At 39.8% G+C, this 20,338-nt stretch overlaps 1 long non-coding RNA gene across 4 annotated transcripts; it reads right to left on the bottom strand.

Annotated features, from left to right (window-relative positions):
* Positions 1 to 1,650: 1,650 nt before the first annotated feature.
* Positions 1,651 to 19,342, bottom strand: LOC309643391. 4 transcript variants are annotated; one of them, XR_014253698.1, is made up of 4 exons: positions 11,235 to 19,342; positions 5,190 to 9,878; positions 4,742 to 4,848; positions 1,651 to 2,461 (listed from the first exon to the last, which is right to left on the bottom strand). It is a non-coding gene; the product is annotated as an uncharacterized lncRNA (long non-coding RNA). The 4 variants fall into 4 exon arrangements; XR_014253700.1 differs by lacking the exon at positions 11,235 to 19,342 and having other exon boundaries at positions 1,651 to 2,015; positions 2,127 to 2,461; positions 5,190 to 10,753; XR_014253699.1 differs by lacking the exon at positions 11,235 to 19,342 and having other exon boundaries at positions 1,651 to 2,458; positions 5,190 to 10,753.
* Between the last annotated feature and the right edge of the window lie 996 nt (positions 19,343 to 20,338).

Here is a 20,338-nt window from a genome sequence, read left to right on the forward strand (position 1 = left end):
AGGCACATGACAGGACTGCACTCTCATGACTGAGGTAGGACCATGTGAGAGGAGCTCAGGCCAATGAGTTGTGAGCAGAAACGATGTGTGTTGCTTCCAGGCTGAAATAGCCAACTGCCTGTGCAATACCCAGCAGAGCTCTCTTTCCCTTTGCCATGGCAACCGTCTGCTTTCAAGATGATCCATCATCCTGCATCCCGGAGTGAGAAGACACAGAGCAGAACCCTAGACAACCTTTACTGGACCTGGAGCATAAGTGAGAAATAAACTTTTCTCCCTAAACTTTTATTGTGAAAAATGTTGAAATAGGCGGAAAAATGGAAAGAAGTGTACAACAGAAATCCACAACCCATCACCTGGATTTTATAGTTAACATTTTGCTATCATTGCTTTATCACTTATCTATCCATCCATCCATTCCTCTATGCTACATCAATCCTTCTTTTTGGAGGGGGGAAGAATGAGAAACTATTGTAAAACACTACTGAGATTTGGGGGTTGTTTATTATCACAACATAATCCAGCCTTTCCTTCTCTACAGCATCTGAGTTGCCCCGGCCAGCTACTCTCTTTTTCTGCTGAGGACCCTATAGTGGAACTACTCCAAAAAGAAAAATTGTTTTAAGTTGGTTTTAATTGTTTTAAGTTAGTTCTAAGAAATCATTTCCTGCCAGGGAAAGTTAAAAATCCTGGGATGAGTTAGGAGAAAGATTAAGCCATCTTTTTTCTCTTATGGGCTTAAAAATAAGATAAACTCTGAGTGAGCTAGTTTGGATAGGGTTCTGTTTAGAGGCGGGTTGGGGGGGATGGATTAAATGGGGAAAAGAAACACAAAAAATCACATTCACTGTGCGCCTGTTTTGTGGCAGATATTCTATGTATAGGATCTTGGGACATCCTTCAAACCACCCCATAATATACATAAGATTTTCATTGTTAACATGAGGATATTAAGCTCAGAGAAGTTAGGCAGCCTGCTCAAAGTCACACAGCTAGTGTGAGTGGAAGAGGCAGAATGAAAACCCAAATGATTCCAATACATTTATCCTCCACTAGAAGTCAAGGAGGTATGGGGATATAGGTATATGTATAGCTGATTCACTTTGTTATAAAGCAGAAACTAACACACCATTGTAAAGCAATTACACTCCAATAAAGATGTTTAAAAAAAAAAAGAAGTCTAGGAACCCTTGATCTCTGACAGCCCTAGAAACTGACATTTCCCTCCCACTGAAAAGGCTGTCCACAGAGAGACATGGCCCATGAGCTAAGTAGCTCTTGCTTGTCTGAGTAGGAAGGGAGAGCTGAGCCAACCTGCTTGGGAAGACAACCTAAGAACTTATTTAGAACTTGGGATTGTGAGAATCTGTCCTCATTCTGTAGAAGTAATTCAATCCTGAATGACCATTCCTTTCAAATATTGAACACAGGTTATCTTCTTTAACTTTGTTATGGAGCTTAACCTTTCCCTAGTGATCTTTATGAGATTTAAGGCCTTAAAATAAAACTTGGATACTCAAAGGGACAGCATGAGGGAGTTTCCTAGGTGATGGAATTGTTCTGTAGCCTGGTAGTGGTGGTATTTGCATGAATCTATAAAGGTGTTTAAACTCATAGAAATGGACGCAACACACACATACACACACAGAGTTAATTTTACTGTATGTTTACTTTTTTAAAACCTGAAGACACTGATGCAAAAGGGCCCCTGAGACTAGAAATCAAGCTGTCAGGGTCAAACCATCTCCACAAAGCATCAGGGAATAAAATTTCAGAGGGCAGACCACTGAACAGACTTCCAAGGGGTAGGTGCCAGTGCAGTCCTCTCCTCTTTCCTTCATTTATATAAATCCTTCCGGAAAACTGACAAGTCAAATGTTCCTCATAAACCATCGGAGAAGAGTTCAATGTTTTCCACAGATGGTCTGCTGATCCTCTGTGTGTCTTCATTGAGGCTGGAGTCGTGAGGCTGAAGACCAGGCAGGCCAAGGAGGCCATGCCTGAGAAGGCAGCACCTAGCAAGTGTGGGTCAGAGAAGAACCTAAATCAGAAACTGGGTTAATTCAACTGGGTTAACCTCAGCGGATCTGAGGAAGTCAGAGTCTGTAGAGCTGAGAGGCGTTTACCAGAAGGAAAGTCACGGGAATGAGAAGTCAGGGCAAGTCTAGGCAGATCCACGTGGCCGAGGCTGGAACGCCTGGACTCCCGGAGAACTGGAGCTCCGCCCCCGGTGGACATCTGCTGCCTGAAAAGTCCCACCTCTGCACAGGAGCCGAAGCTGTGTCCACCTCTGTCTCTGCAAGAGCCCTTTGGTTAGTGGTTTCGAGCCTTCACTTTGGCCAAATACATGTGGTCCTTGGCAGTCCCGCACTGTCTAGAGCCTGTGAATCTTTTCGGAGCTCATTTATCTCAGGAGGGAAATTGCCTGAGCAGACTTGAAGGCAGGGCTGGGAGCCACCTGCTGAAGACACCAGGGAGCGTTTGGCAGGGTGGGTGGGGAAAGGAGCCGGAACAGAGGAGCGGGGGCTGGGAGCTATCCCACTCTTCCCCGCCCGCCTGCATCTGGTGCCCCAGGAGCTGCTCTGAGCAATGCCTCTCGAATGCGTTGGCGTTGGCGTGAACTTGTACTTGTTCCTCCCTCAGGGAATGAGAGAAGACAGGCTGAAAGCTGCTAAAATGCTTGGAGAACATCCAAGGAGAGGCTTGTCAGAAATGCAATATATTAATGAAAACAGCTTGGGCCTGGCTAAATAGTGACTCTCGGAACAAAATAAACAGATGGGAGTTGATGACAATTGATCTGAAAAAGAAAGAGTCCAGCTCTTGTATACAGAGCCTGGTGCTTCACGAGAGTCTTCTCGGAGTTCACTGCACCCTGGTCTTCTTCAGCTTAGGCCAGTATTCATTTATTCTCAGGAGCGCCAACAACCACTACATCAAGGCATCCCTTATGGGCATAAGCACATTCTCCAGTGTCTGCCATCTCCAGGAACAAAGGTTCTTTGCTTTTTCTTTTTCTTTTATTTTTTTCAGATTATTTGCTTTGCATTAATAATCTGCAAAGGGCCTCTCACAGGCCATCGGAGTGATCTCAGATGCTTGTTAAAATGTAGATTCCTGAGCTCTGCATTTTCACACCTGACAAATTAGGTGGACTCTCTGAGAGTAATTCCAAAGCATCTGCACGGTGGTTACCAAGGGGGAGGGGGTCGGGGGAGGGATGGAGTAGGAGATTGGGGTTAGCAGATGTAAGATATTTTGCAATGGATGTAAGATATGCAATGGATAAACAGCAAGGTCCTAGCACAGAGAACTATATTCAGTATCCTATGATAAACCATAAAGGAAAAGAATACTTTAAAAAAGAATGTATATATATATATAACTGAATCACTTTGCTGTACAGCAGAAATTAACCCAACATTGTAAATCAGCTATACTTCAATAAGAATAAAAAGCATCTGCATTTTAACAAGCACCTTCATGATCCTTATCGCAGTAAAGTTTAGAAACCACTGCCCTAAGGTCTATTGACTGTAGTCCTTCTTTCTTTAATGTTCATTTACTTGTTCAACAAACCTTCATGTGCCATCTACTCTGTGGGACAGGAAACGGTGAGGGTACTACGATAAATATTCCAGTTGCTCATCGCCAAATAGTTATAATTAAATGTGGTAGACGCTCTACTGGAAGGGGATACAAGATACATGAAAGGATAGAGGAGGAGCCTGCAGGAGTTGAAGGCGGCTTCGTAGATGGTATCTGAGCTGCATCTTGACAAACGATTCTCTTCAGGAGGATGAGAGAAAGCACATCTGGGGCATAGAGGGGGTGTGACAGGTGAAGGCATATGATCCGCTCCAGAAGAAGGGATTCTGGAGCACAGGGAATGGTGGAGGAGGAAAGAGGCACAGCCCTGACCGTGAGGCGCTTTGCACAGATGCTGAGCAGCTTTGGCTTTGCCCAGGCCACAGAATGGACAGGTAGAGGGGCTGGAGCTCAGGACAGGGAACGAGGTTGGTACACATTCAGCAGGGCACGTGATAATGGCCCTTCTGAGTCAAGAAGCTCATCCAAGGGAAGGTACTTTCAATGCTCACATAACTCCTCCAGCTCAGAATTTGAAAGCCAACCTGACACCGGAGCTTGTGAGCATATTGTCAAGTCTGGGCCCTTTGGTGATAGTTTCTGCTGTGCTAGGGAATAGGTTTAAAGATATCTGGTAAGTCAGACAACAAGGTCCCACTGTATAGCACAGGGAACTATAGTCAATATCCTGAGATAAACCATAATGGAGAAGAATATGAAGAAGAATGTACATATATATATGTATAACTGAGTCACTTTGCTGTACAGCAGAAATTAACAAAACATTGTAAATCAACTCTACTTCAATTCAAAAAGATACCTGGGAAGTGGAAAAAATCACCCCATAATATTTAGTTTGATTCCATTTCTGTTTTTAAAAACTAAGTGCAGGGAGACAGACAGATTGGGAGAGAGACAGAGAGAAGGAGAAAGAGAGAGAGAGAGACAGAGAGAGTGGTCGGGATTTGAGGAAATACATAGCAAAGGCAGGTTGCTATTAATAAGGAAGAGCAGTGGGGTTGGGAGAGGGAACAGAAGGACCCTTGACAATTTAATCTGAATTCTTGCGCATTTTTAAACTGTTCTTAACAATGAGTTCTACTGATGTATGCTTTTTGTAACTTTTTACAGCAATTTTTGAAAAGATACTTACACATGTTCTTGGCTGCCACTAGGTGGTACTGGCGGCAGGACAGACTGGACGACCTTGAAGCTTCTTGGGCTCGTCCATGACACCTGAATGTGGGTCTAACTTCCTAACTTCAAAGAGTGAAACAAATTAATACACCAACTATTAGAGCTCAGGGCTCCAAGTCCCAGACTTCCCTCTTATTCCTCTTTGGATGTGAGAAGAGGATTTTCTATTTAATTGGTATAAAAATATTTTCAAGTAAAAAAAAAGTTCTTTCCGTATCAATCTAAGTTGTACACAGTTTGGTTCACATATATTCAGTTCATCTCAAGATCTCCACCATACGATGATATTCCCAAGTCAAATCTTAATCAGATGCATAAAAATAATCGAACTCTTCTCTGTGATGCAACCTCGTTACCCAAGGTTCCCTAATTCCAGAACCAGGCCTTTCTTTCCATCCACTTACCCTTAAGTCTCTTGGGCAGTCACATCTTCCATCACCTCAACTGATGTGGGCAGGAGACAGAAATGTTACACTTATCTTCTTTCTCCATCCCACGATAACACAGCATTTGTTATTTCAACAGGGCTCTTCAGCAGGGCTTATCTCCTCTCCTATCCTGGACTGGTCTGAACTAGCTAATGTTTTGTTCTTTGTTCTAAAGCAATATTTCATTCCAAAACCACGTGCCTAAGATTCCCAATCCCCAAGATAGCATAGCCTAGCAGGAAGCAGTGAAAATACTCACATGCTCTCTTCAGGACACCAATGAGGCCAGCCTGGCACACAGAAGCTACTCAGTCCCAAAGGGTGGAATGCCAAGAGGTGTCTGCAGTGGCTCTCGCTTGGCTAAGGCATGTTCCTGGTCGTAATCCCCACTGCACCTGGCATGATTTTTCACCTCTTTACCCCCAACTCCCACCCCATCCTTCCCGCAGGGGCATTGTGCTGAGTTGGTCTCTGGCTAAAACCCAGGAAGAAGGGCACCAAGGTTACAGAGTTGTACTTGACACTCCCTGTGTGGCCAGTTGAGCCACAGATAAATACCAGAGGGCAGAGTCAGGAACATTCCATGCAAAGGACACTAGATATTAAATGAATATTAGCCACTATCCATCATTAATAATCGTAAAGACTACTATTCATTCGAGTTCTTGCTATTTGCCAAACCCTGTGCTAAGTATTTCATACATTTCATCTTTTTTTAAAAATTTTTATTTATTTATTTATTATTTATGGCTGTGTTGGGTCTTCGTTTCTGTGCGAGGGCTTTCTCTAGTTGTGGCAAGCGGGGGCCACTCTTCATCGTGGTGCGCGGGCCTCTCACTATCACGGCCTCTCTTGTTGCAGAGCACAGGCTCCAGACGCGCAGGCTCAGTAGTTGTGGCTCACGGGTCTAGTTGCTCCGTGGCATGTGGGATCTTCCCAGACCAGGGCTCGAACCCGTGTCCCCTGCATTGGCAGGCAGATTCTCAACCACTGTGCCACCAGGGAAGCCCCATTACATTTCATCTTATTTGATTTCCTCAACCACCCTGTGGTTGAGCATTATTGCTCCATTTTACAGATAAGGGAACAGAGACTTGGAAACTTTCAAGCGACAGGCTCAGGTTCATCTATTTTCAAAGCTTGTCTTCTTAATCCTTATCCTGTTCTGAAGCTAGTGAAGGGCTCTGATTGTTCAGAGATCTGTTCACACCCCATTTGAGAGCCTACTGAGAACCCCGAGTCTTCCTCTTCCCGACCCTGCAGTTCATTATCCTCTCCAAGGGGAGAGAAAATGTCAAGGCGAGAAAGTGAATGTAAACAACCACGTGCTTTGTACTAATATTTAGACTTCGTCATACACTTTTTAAAGGTAAGAACTATGCTTTTCCGTTACTTCTTGTCTCCCCTCGGCACCTGCCAATATGCTCCACCCACAACAGTTTTTTAATACTGTGTTGCCTCAGGGACTGGCTTGCCTCTTGTTCACATCTGGGGTCAAGAAGGTTAGTGATGGGATATAACCCAAGGTTTGTGATTTTCTGTGGCTCAAGATTATTTTTCCCATCTGTTTTCCCTTACCATGAATCCTTGAAAATGAAATGTCATTTGGTTTCCAAATTGAAATATTTCATCTAATCAGATGAGTCTAGTTTCATTATTTTAAGAAAAACTTATCAAGTGTGGTTGGTTGAAAGGAGTAAACAAGAATAAATCTACCACTACCTTCTCTTTCCTAGGAACTTGGAGCTGGAGCTTGTTTTCATGATATAATTAGGCAGGGACTTCTGTGACTTAATTTAAAAGCCTGAAGTATAATCACCTTTCTTTTTTTTTTGTTTTGTTTCAAAACAGTTTTCTTCTCTGCTACCCCCGGGTGAACCTGGCTCTGCTTTTCCAAATTCAGTGATGTCAGGTCAGCAGGGAGCAAATTTGAGACTGTACAATTCCCATCAGCTATTAGCTGAGGACATCTTTCTGTCCCTAAGGTCTAAGTTAGTTCTAAAGGACAGGTTCTCTTTTCAACAAATGTGGTTATCCCTATTAACGGTAATGGGTGTTTCACGTGAATGGGCAGAAGACTCCGTACCTCTAAGTTTTTCCCAAGCGTGAATTACGTGAGGACAAATTAAACACAGTTTGAATCTTTGGCTCCGTCCTCCTTTGTGTTCAGATAAATGTTGATACTCGAATAAGATTCTAAGTAATGAAATGCCAACACATGTGGCTTCTGCATCTGTCATCTAAAGGCTGTGCCTTTAAAAATGGATTCCTTTCTTCTCTGTTTAATTCTTGGCCTGGTAAACCACTGTAACCCTGCGAGAGAGGCAAGGAGACATTTCTGAACAGTTTTTTTCTGCTCTAACATCAAAAAAACTTGTGCCAGTGAGTGAGATATACCCAGTACCGCATTAACATCCTATTCTGAAATGCTTGTACCCTAGGCTACCTCCATTGATTTGATCAGTATCAGATACTCTGACGTCATGAAGTGAAAAACAGGCATGAAAAAAAAAAGCGACTGAAATATGAAAAACAAACTGTTCAAGAGGAGACAGCCAGTTCTAGAGGGCTGGCTCCACTCGCTTGGAGGTGTGTACCAACGCCAAATAAGACGAAATAAGAGGCAGTCTTGTTTGTGTAGTACTTAATAGGCCCCAGAGGGGAAAGGGACAGCTCAATGAAACAATCTTGCCTAATTTTTTCTTAGGTTCTTTACTCTATTGCATGTAACTCATGATTTAGAAAGGCCTCTAAAATATGACGGTTGTAAGAACATCAATCGGCCAAGGCTCTTAAAATGTACGTTAACAGCTTTGACCTCGTTGTCTACGAAGCTATCTATCGAAGCAATGGCATTTCACATGTATTTAAACTCAGTAACTTCTACAGAGGAAGGCCTTTACTGGCATTTATAAACTCTTCACCGGAAAAAAAGTCGGAAATAATATGATTAATAGTGAGCTGAAGACTTTCATTTCTTCTGAAATTATTTTTAAGGATATAAACAACTCACCCCCTTCTTTGCTGGTATTAACCTACAAAACACAAAAAGTCAACTTGTGGTTATTTTTTCATGACGGTTGACCTCAATTCCTGGCTCAGGAGACAATATAAAGGAGTTCAACTGGTTTTGTCTTGTTTGAGAAACTAAAATTAAAATCTCAGGAGTTATTTATTTTAACCCACAAACAGGAAAGAAAGCGGTCTGTGAGAAAAAGTCATAAAGACAATTTCCCAAATGTGTGGATCTTTATAACTTAGTACCAATCTAAAAAAAAAAAAGTGCTTTTTAAAAATATTTTTAATGTGGGTTTTTTATGGCTCTCTCTAGTTGCAACTGGACACTTTAGGTTTTATTCTCATCTTTCAGCTACTGGCATGTCATAATCTACTCTAGGGAATAACTGCTTAAATTACTATATCCATAAATATTCTAGTGGAAAACATTTGCAAGGCTTATTTTCAGAAGTTTGCTGCAGTACCTCGATGCTGAATTCTACCTCATAAGACCAAATTCAATAAATGAGGAGGAAAAAAAAAAGACCAAATTCAATTCTATTTTTCTGTATTATAGTCAACAATTTCCAGGTGTTATTTTGAACATGGAAACTCCAAAAGTATAACAGAAAAGAGTTATATGGATGCTACATAAACCAATATTGCAGTTTATTATGGAAAAAAACCTACCCAGTGATGGTGATTTCCATCTTTCATAGTACCCAATACTGATGATCAAGTACCCTCTGTTATTTACTCTTGGCTAGGATAAGTGATTTTTTGGAAAACAAAATTTGGACAATGTATGTTTTTCTGACTCTTGACACATTCAATCTCTTTCTGTTTTTAAAAAGTCATAAATCAGACTCCTGTTGTCAAAGTTTTAGCTTTTGAAGAAGAAATCGCATGAGGTGTTTATTTATCAAAGTTAACTGAGTTGAAGTCATAATGGCTAATTCTGGCTCATTCTAATCACAAATTACTTGGTTAAACCAGTAAATGTGCTTTATTAATTGAATATTTGAATAAGTAGCTGTGTGTACACTCTGTTATCAATTATAAAACTTTCTATACTAGTCACTGGTTGATCTATAACTGGGAGGGGTATCTGTGTTTCAACCAATAAGTCTTTATTGAGTGCCCTTTAAACACTCAGAAGAGGAGATTGTAAAATAATCTGTGGGTTACCTTACAAGTTACAATGTTGAGACAAAAATGTAAAAGTAAAACCACAATAAACAAGTAAATCACTTATCTGCTTAGGGAGAAGATCTTTTATTTTCTTTGTTGCTTTTGATTTTTATTGTTTTTATTCAATTCCATTTTTAATCCATTTATAGGAACAATTTGAAATTTACTAAGTAAATTTAGATCTCAAAGTTGGAAGTGTTAGTACTACCAACACATGATTTGTGATTGCAGGTCCTGGAAACAAATAGCTAACATTTTTGAGAGTCTCAGGAGGACACATAAACCACTCTCCCTCAACTATATCAATCTAAAGAGAAGCAGAAATGTTTTTATATATAAGGAACGAGTCTCTTCTTAAGTTGTAAACACACAGGGCTCTGATTCCGACCTTCTCTGATTCCCTTTTCTGGCTGGGCAACTTCTTCCACATATCCCCAGGGTAAGTCACTTGGCCTCATGGAATCTTCGTCTCCCTGCCTGTTAAAAGGGGAGGAGGGGTAATAAAGCTGTTACCACAGGGTGTTGGTAAAAATTAATTAATATTTATAACGTGCTCCATTAATGTCCTCAGGTAATTCATAACTCAGAATTATATGGCACTTGATCACTGCTTAAAGTTTTTAAAACCGTCCTTGGTTTTTCGATTCAGGCAAAAAATATAACAAATCTTTATACTTCAAACAGTAGGATTAAGTGTAGGAACATTTGTCTTTCCTAGGAACAATTATTTTCCTGAGGTGAAAATATTAGCATGTTACAAAAGCTTATTTCCTCAGCTTTAGACTATGAATAGAGCAGCTTTCATTTATAGTTGATAAAAGCCAAAGGAAGAAGGTTTTTTTTTTTTATAAAACCCATTTTTTAATAGCTTATGCTGCCATCTTTGGGGATGTTTTCAACTACTTACTATTGAAAGGGAATTGGTTCATCTATTTTACGATGATTTAAGTCTAGCATTTAAAGGACATCCAAGGGGTCGTTTGGTTGATGTCGCCTGCCTGCAGTAATGGTATTGAGCACCTACTCTGCAAAGCCACATTCTCATATTAGAGATGAGGAAACCGAGGCTCGGTGAGCTTAAATAACAGAGCAGAGATTGAAACCTGCACAATTGGACAGTCCATGCTCTTTTCACCACCTCAAACAGCCACTTCCTAGAAGTTATACCAAAAGCTCCCCTGCTCTGTACAGACATGCGTTTCTTCTCTGTCCCCATCGTCTCTCTGAACTTAAAAATTAAACTAAGATATTCTAACAGAACTTCAATGCCATCCCCAAGGAGCCCAAGAGCACCTCCAAATCATGTGGTAAAACTTATTTTGAAGGATAGACAGTTTATCACTTTAAAAAAGACAATTCTTGAGAATTGACTTAGTTCACTCAGTCTTAGTAATTTCTTATACCGAATCAAATGCATGTTATATTATCAAAGTCTTTAAACTTTGTATTGAAGTATAATACACATATAGAAATGAAGTATACTTAATTTTTGAAATGTCTAAAACCCATCCCATCTTCACCTTGTGAAGACAAGATGCCATTTCACATCTCAGAAAAATGTATATAAGGAATAATGAGCTCTAATAATGTATAAATTACCTCATATACCTAAGAGTGCTTTGAAAGGTTAAGCTCATTATTTATATTAAGGCATTATTGGTAAAGCATTATTATAATTGTGATTATCACTTAAATGATAATAATATATTTTCTTATGTCTTTGGACAGCAGGCAAGACAAGATAAAGATAATTAAACAGTTGTAGGCACACTATCACTATCTTTAAACAGTGATTAACAACCAATACAATGTATAAATATGCACAAAATTTACCTCCACATAAATGGAATAAATCATCTTCATTGCCTATTATTGGAATGATATGGCCTTAAAGTCCAGAAGTACCTAAGCATTTGACTAGCAATTGAGAGAAGTCAGTCTTAAGTAGATATTCATCTTTGTCCTTTCATTTTGACTCATAATCCTGTTTAACATTCACTCACAGTAACATGGGTGGAGAGCCTTTATCAAACTCACATCACTGTTCTAAGCTGGTAAATATCAGACCCCCAATTATGGAGACTCAGTGATGCTCCTGGGCTGGGAACACATATTTATTGAAAGATTACCCATGAGCAGAGATCTTTTATTGTAGTTGGTTGCACTCGTCTTTTCTCTAGACAATGAATCAACTCAGCCCTACCTTTAACTTAAGTAGAAGGACATAGGCCACCAAATATCCTGCCCCATGCCAAGACTCAAATTAAATGAAAACAAAGTAGCCATTCCCCATATATTACCTTGAAAGATTGGCTTGGACTTAATCCCTATTCTCAGTGTCTATTGTGGCAGGTACAACAGCTAAGCGGCCCTCTGGGTACCACGCCTCAGCTGTGCAGCTCCCTTCTGGTCACGGGGCTCTGGCACCATTAGCAGAAAACACCCCAAGGAGATGCCCTGAGGGCCTGAATTCAGCTTTTGTCTGCCTGGTGAAAAACATAATTCTTCTCCAACAATTCCCCTAGGGTTTTCCCCAGGGAGTAACATATAACACTAAACCAACTCAATTTGAAGGACAAGTTAGCTAGATGAGAAAGAAAACAATGTTCCATAAACTCACTGACTGAAACCTCAGTAGTTTGAATTTAACCTGCTATTAGAAGTTGATTAATTACACTCATAGCACTTAATCCTGGCTGTAAGATTTCAGGGGGAAAAAATCATATTTTTAAAGAGTATTAAATATAAATGCAGGTATTTAAAAGATCATAAAAACTTTTTTATTTAAGAGCTTTGTTGAGAGTAACTTATTTATGAAATTTATAGTCCAATATAATGACTTATTTAAATCATTCGATTTTCTAACTTCTCTTTAGAGTTGAAATTTTTACACTGTTTCAGTTCCCCCCAAAATGTATTTATATAGAAATAGGTTTGGGACTTCCCTGGTGGTGCAGTGGTTAAGAATCTGCCTACCAATTCAGGGGACACGGGTTCAAGCCCTGGTCTGGGAAAATCCCACATGCCGCGGAGCAACTAAGCCGATGCGCCACAACTACTGAGCCTGCGCTCTAGAGCCTGCGAGGCACAACTACTGAGCCCATGCACCACAACTACTGAAGCCCGCGCGCCTAAAGCCCGTGCTCCGCAACAAGAGAGAAACCACTGCAAGGAGAAGCCTACGCACCGTGAGGAGAAACCACTGCAAGGAGAAGCAACAGAGTAGCCCCCGCTCACAGCAACGAGAGAAAGCCTGCGCGTAGCAACGAAGACCCAATGCAGCCAAAAATAAATAAATAAAAGAAAAAGAAATAGGTTTAAAGGTCTTCATTTTGTAAACATTATATGGTCGAAGAATTTAAAAAATAAAACAAATAGCCAATTTAAAAAAGAAGTTACGGGGTGAGGGGTGGAGAGGAATTAGAATTAATCCATTGGTCATATAATACGTCCTCCTGCTAAATCAGACAGAGGAATTCCAGGTCAGTGGATAAAAAAGCTATTCCAATTTCCCTTATAAATGCTTGCTATCACTTTAACAAATCCCATGGTGGGAAAGTGCTTTCAAGTATCCAAAATCAATGATCAAGAATGAGGGGTCATTATCTGCATAGAAACACTGTATTTTTGGTACAATTAACTCAAAAATGAAATTCATAAAGAAACTAAAAATAAGTAAACAGAAAGTCTTTATGAATCTATTTCAGAGACAAGTCTTTTGACTAATTCAGAAAGTATTGGTCTTCCCTCCCCTTCCAACACTCACTTGATTTCCTTAACTCATCTAGTTACATAACTGGTTCTAAGACTTGTAAACAAACAGCCCCATTGCTTGACAATTCTGGATCTGTGGGTTTGTACTGCTGTTTCCTTGTGGAGGTTGAGAGCTGCGTAATGATTTATTCTTTCCCCGCCCCTGCCTTCTTTTCCTATTTTGCTCCTTTTTTTTTTTTTTTTTTTGTCAAAGTAGGTTAAAAAAAAAAAAAATCCAGGGGAACTAAGTAAGTGTGAAAACAAACCCTGGTGCTGTAGGATTGAGGCCACCAATTTAAACACCCTAGGCGCAAGGAATGCAAAACGTGAGGGTCTCATACTCAGATGAGCTCCCCAGAAAGAGACTACTAATATGTAGTATTTTTCAGCATCCCCTGGACTCCAAAGCATATGCTTTTTGTATAAGGCAGCTTTGATTCCCCTGATTTCCCACGCATGAAGCTCTCACAGCTTCAAAGAGAGCTCTGCATGCAAAAGGTACATGGGGGTGTAGTTCAGGAGGAGAATGGGGCTAGTAGGCAGAACGTGGGTGAATTAACATTCGCGTCTATGCTTTAATTCCAGTGCTACCTTCCAGTGGTGTACCCCAGTTATAACACTGACTGCTGGCAAATTAGAAGTTTTTTATTTTGATAATTAGACCTAATCAATTACCTGGAATTAAAACACACCTAATTCCACCATAAAGAAGTTAGATTCCAGATTGGTTCTTAGGTTGTGGATTCGATTTATTTTTGATAGCATAGATTAAGAACAATTTATACTATGGCATGTGTGCCATGCACACACTGTGTCGCTGATGGAATCTTCAGGAAACATTTTCATTGCGTAATAATTTAATACAGATAAAATAAATACAGAATAAATTAAGTATTTTGAGTTTTTAAAAATCTAGAAATGTATGCGGGCTTAAGTGAAGGAAGACAACAGAGACTTTAAATACCTTAAGTGATTACATGAAATTTTAACTAATTCTCCTTTTGTGTGTGCTATTTTAGGAGATCTTTATTTATAAATAAACAGATTTTCAAACTGTTTTCTCTCCCATTTATCACCTACTCTTCTAGTAGTACAGGCATTGTAAATTATTTCTACGCCAAAGATTCTCTTGGAACATTAGAGTCTAATCTACTAGTAGACTTTCTTCTTTAAAAAAGCTCCAGGGGACTTCCCTGGTGGTGCAGTGGTTAAGAATCTGCCTGCCAGTTCAGGGGGCCCAGCTTCGATCCCTAGTCAGGGAACTAGATCCCACATGCCACAACTAAGACTTGGTGCAGCCAAATAAATAAATAAATATTTTTTTAAAAAATTATTTTGTCATGGGAACTTTCTTCTATCAGTATATTCCCTAGCTTTAGTTTTAAAATTTATTTTCAGGTGTATATCCTGAATAAGAATGCCTGATTCTCTCTGACTTTGATCCATGTGATCCTGGTTGAAATGAAAGTGGCAGGTCCCAGTTTTGCAGCCGCTAAAATGAGATTCTAAAGTGAAATAGTTACTGAGCCCAAGAAATGAAGAGGAGCCTCTTTGTTCTCTCAGAGGCTGCAGTTGGAGCTTGCTGGGTTTTGTTCTGGCAGGTTCACAAGGTCTGTTAGAAACAATGGAAGCATAGACCTTTAGAGCTGGAAGGAATGAGGCTTAGTCCTCATTTATTCTAAATCCTTCACGTTAGAGATGTGAAAATGCATCCCAGATAGGAATTGTGATCTTGAGAGGCATGTTTTCTATTTTTATTTTTCTAAAGCCATTTTTAAAATTCCAGTTCATTTCAACAATATCTATACCCTACTAACACACAGGGACCCCCAAATTTGTTGTGATTACTCCATCCACATGGTGGAGGAATTGGAGGGAAGGACTATTTTGCTCCCCTGAAAAAAGCGAGCAAATGCAGAGCAAAACTCTGGACAAAACTTAAGGACCTGGATCTGATTCACCAACCTCCATATTAATAAAATACACTCTCTGATGTACTTTATATAATCACAAACTCCAAACATGAAATATAAAAATAAAACAGTATTATGGAGGACAACATGTTCAAGCAAGGAAACCATAGCTGGGTTTAAAATGAAAAAAAGATAGTTTAAAAATTCACTTTCTTCATATATCTGCTTCCTGTGTATCTTGGAAACACATTTATTTACTGTATAAACAAAGTTGTAATTTTTTTAAAGTTTACTGTTACATATGATTATCTAATAGGTAGAAACACTAGTTGAGAAGACAGTGGAGAAGATTATATTTCTGATATTTCTACATAATACCCCATTCCAAATAAGAAAATCATTCCAAATGAGAAAAAGTTGGTGAGTCTGTGGTCATGAATGTTCCCAAATGTATCCATGATTTGGCTGTTTTCACAAAGTCAGAGAAGTTGGACCATTGTCTTTCCCCTCATCTCAACTTCTGGGCTTGCTATCTGACAGACTAAAGGCTCAAGTCATTGGTAGCTTTAGTATGGCCTTCTGGGATGATTCTTTATGGAGGGAATTGACCTTTGTTTAAATATGCTTCTTAGGCTTAGGGTTGGGGCCCTGGAACCATTGTTACCAGAGCTCTCCAAAGCCTAGTGTGTTACATGAACAAAAGAGTTACAAGACAGAATGACCTTATTTTATTTGATTATTATTTTTTAAATTTTTTATTGGGGTATAGTTGATTTACAATGTTGTGCTAGTTTCTGCTGTACAGCAAAGTGATTCAGTTATACATATACATATATCCACTCTTTTTAGATTCTTTTCCCATATAGGTCATTACAAGTATTGAGTAGAGTTCCCTGTGCTATACAGTAGGTCCTTATTAGTTATCTGTTTTATATAAAGTAGTGTGTAAATATCAATCCCAATCTCCCAATTTATCCCTCCCCTCCTTTCCCCCTTGGTGACCATAACTTTGCTTTCTATATCTGTGACTCTATTTCTGTTTTGTAAATAAGTTCATTTGTACCATTTTTTTAGATTCCACATATAAGTGATATCACATGATATGTTTTTCTCTGTCTGAATAACTTCACTTAGTATGATAATCTCTAGGTCCATCCACGTTGCTGCAAATGGCATTATTTCATTCTTTTTATGGCTGACCATTGTGTGTGTGTGTGTGTGTGTATATATATATATATATATATATATATATATATATATATATAGACATACACTGCATCTTCTTTATCAATTCATTTGTCAATGGACATTTAGGTTACTTCCATGTCTTGGCTATTGTAAACACTCCTGCAATGAACACTGCGGTGCATGTATCCTTTCAGATTACGGTTTTCTCGGATACATGCCCAGGAGTGGGATTGCTGGATCATATGGTATTTATATTTTTAGTTTTTTAAGGAACCTCCGTACTGTTCTTCATAATGGCTGCACCAATTTACATTCACACCAACAGTGTGGGAGGGTTCCCTTTTCTCCACGTCCTCTCCAGCATTTAGGTCTTATTTTATTTTATTTTTTTGATAAATTTATTTATTTATTTATTTATTTATTTATTTATTTATTTATTCATTTATGGCTGCGTTGGGTCTTTGTTGCTGCGCGTGGGCTTTCTTTAGTTGCGGCGAGCTGGGGCTACTCTTCGTTGTGGTGCACGGGCTTCTCATAGTGGTGGCTTCTCTTGTTGCGGAGCACAGGCTCTAGGGGTGCGGGCTTCAGTAGTTGTGGCTCGTGGGCTCAGTAGCTATGGCTCACGAGCTCTAGAGCACAGGCTCAGTAGTTGTGGCGCACGGGCTTAGTTGCTCCGCGGCATGCGGGATCTTCCTGGACCAGGGATCAAACCCGTGTCCCCTGCATTGGCAAGTGGATTCTTAACCACTGCACCACTAGGGAAGCCTAGTTACTATTTAATTTTAAAAGGAAAATCAAGCACATAAAAACGGTGCATGTGTGCATACACACACACACACACACACACACACACACACACTCACACAGGCATACACCATGGTTATGCACCAAACAGCAGTATAACATAGTGGTGAAAAGCTTGAGTTTTGGAGTCACACAGACCTGAGTTCTACTTCCAGGCCCAGAACTTAATCTCCACTCTTCTTAGACCCACAAAATTATTTTCAGTCAACTAAAAAGATTAAAAATATGGTACGAGTTTCAAAGTGCTTAAGTTTGTATCTTTATAAATTGTTCATACTCATTCCCACGCCCTTTCAGTAACACCTGTGATTCTCTATACCCTGCTAGCCAGCCAAGCTCAGATCCCTCTTTGCTTCACCAACACTTGGTACTGGAGCACTCTTTTGGGGTTCACAGTTCTTAAACTCAGTCTTTATAATGCCTAATCCTTCCACCCACCATTGTGTAAACATCCTGCAGACCCTGCCTGTCCAATGCCTATTCACTCTATGACAGGAACATGAGCACTTCAGCCACTAGTTGATTTGAGTCTGCTGAGCCCCCTTTCCTGATCTCAACCCCCTAAGTCCTTACTCTTAAACACACACCCTTTGATCACCAGGATCACTTTGTCTTCGTCCTCCAAAGACCAGTCTTTTCCTCAAGGAATCTGCTAAAGGCAAATGATGAATTTCAACATCTCTGGTGTCCCGATTAATGAGGTTTTATTCTACACTGAAAATATCCATTACTAATCAGATCTTGAACATGCACATATATTTAGCTAACTTAAAATGACTACTATGATGCAAAAAGTTTTCATTTTATCAAACCTTTCTTTATCCTATATCATTAAGAAGAGTTTCCTGTATTGCTGCATAATTTAGAAAAGGTAAAAATGAGAGATAGAGTCATAGTTTAAAAGTACCACAGGGTTTCAGACTTCTCTGTTAGAAGGAAGTCTTTCTTCTATAGCATCAAGATCGTTTTGTAGTGAATAGCAGATTAAAATATATCATGATGGGTTGTGCTCTTACTTTGCAATTTATTCAACTGCATGACGGACAGAAGGAGGTTCTGTTCAGTCACAGCCAAGTATTTCCCCAGCATTTAGACATCGCAATCAATTTTAAAGAACTTTCTGTAACCTGCTTTCTGCAAATAAAACCATCCTTTGGCTCTTGGGTGGATACTTTCTAATTGCTAATTTTAGTGTTTTATAGAATCCCATCAAAGGAAACAAGGAAACAGGGAGACCCAGGGACTGAGTGTGGGTTGGAAGAGAGTATAAGGTGAGGATATCAAAGCCCAGAGCTTGGGCTTCCCTGGTGGCGCAGTGGTTGAGAATCTGCCTGCCAAGGCAGGGGACACGGGTTCTAGCCCTGGTCTGGGAAGATACCACATGCTGCGGAGCAACTGGGCCCGTGAGCCACCACTACTGAGCCTGCGCTCCGCAACAAGAGAGGCCGCGATAGTGAGAGGCCCGCGCACCGCGATGAAGAGTGGCCCCCGCTTGCCACAACTAGAGAAAGCCCTCGCACAGAAACGAAGACCCAACACAGCCATAAATAAATAAATAAACAAAACAAAAACAAAAAACAAAACAAAACAAAAAGCTCAGAGCTTGAGATTAGTGTAGGGGCGAGAAAGGAGGGGTGGTGATCAGGAAGAGTACAATTAGAATCTGGATTTCTGGGTGGACCTGGATGCAGTTGTTATGCTGGACCGGAGGCTCTACTGTTTCCTCCTTCTATTACCCTTCACTGTTCCCCATTGCCTTTTGCAGAGTCCTTTTGTTTCTGGGCAAACTGTGCTTCTAAGGCTACTGATGCTGACACTGGGAAAGGACAAAGGTCCTGCTAATTGTAAATGCTTTGATAGTGAAAGAGAGCGTCTTCTCTGCTGAGAAGTAATTAATGATTATAGTAGTGTCTTGGAACTAATATGAGCAGCTATTTAAGAAAAAAAAAAATGGAAAAAGCTAATTGAGACTAAGCACAATCATCATTGACAAAATTTGTGTCTAAGGTGGAATGGGCCCTGAAACTCAATTGCTTCTGGGCAAAGGTGATATGCTTGTATTTTGTTTGTTTGTTTGTTTTAAATTTTTTATTATTATTCTTTTTTTTTCTTTTTTTTCCAAGTTGCTTTTTTTAAAAATTAATTTATTTATTTATTTATTTTTGGCTGTGCTGGGTCTTTGTTTCTGTGCGAGGGCTTTCTCCAGTTGCGGCAAGCGGGGGGCCACTCTTCATCGCGGTGCGCGGGCCTCCCACCATCGCGGCCTCTCCCACTGCGGAGCACAGGCTCCGCTCAGCAGCTGTGGCTCACGGGCCTAGCTGCTCCGCGGCATGTGGGATCTTCCCAGACCAGGGTTTGAACCCACATCCCCTGCATTGACAAGCAGATTCTCAACCACTGCGCCACCAGGGAAGCCCCTGCTTGTATGTTAACATCTCTCTTCTTTTTGATTTGTCAGTCAGAGTGGTTAAGAGAATGTTATCTGATTTTAAGATGACCTGAAGATGCTCTTTAAAATCATGGAAAACAGAATTCACTGGACAAAACTTATTTACCAAACATTTCAGCCTTACTCAAAAATATACAACTTTTTAATTAAAACACTTTCTTAGAAATACGATCAACTTCCCCAATCTGACAAAATTCATAAAATATATCTACACTGCAATTTGAAGCTATGACCTTGAGAATTTTAACACTAGTGCAATTTGCCAATTTTACTGAACAAGTTCTATTTATAGTATTATAAGTTTTTTGTATCTCATATATGTTTATAAATTCTTTTCAAAAGAGGAAATTAGTTTTTAAAAAGCATACTCAATTTTAGCGATACAATCTTGAATATGCAGGCATGGTTCATTTACTGAATATTCTTAATTTACAACATTATATTGTATATTTTTATTTCCACAAGTATATTTCTTTAAAATATGCCTTTTTGTTTACTCTTACATTTTCTGGAAGAACAGCATTATAGAGAATATGCTAGTGAGAAATTCAAATTTGTGTTCCAACCAGTTTGCCCTGAAAAAACGAATTTCTATGATAAATTAATTATTACAAGGAAAACTGATATAACTAGTCAATTCTTTTTTTTACAAAAAATATTTCTTTTTTAAAATTTTTATTTATTTATTTATTTGCCTGCATTGGGTCTTAGTTGTGGCACGCGGGATCTTTCGTTGGGGCACGTGGGCTTCTCTCTAGTTATGGCGTGTGGGCTTTAGAGATTAGTTGCCCCGTGGTATGTGGGATCTTAGTTCCCTGACCAGGGATCGA

Source organism: Balaenoptera physalus (assembly GCF_965194825.1).
Source record: "Balaenoptera physalus genome assembly, chromosome: 15".
Taxonomy (NCBI): Eukaryota; Metazoa; Chordata; class Mammalia; order Artiodactyla; family Balaenopteridae; genus Balaenoptera; species Balaenoptera physalus.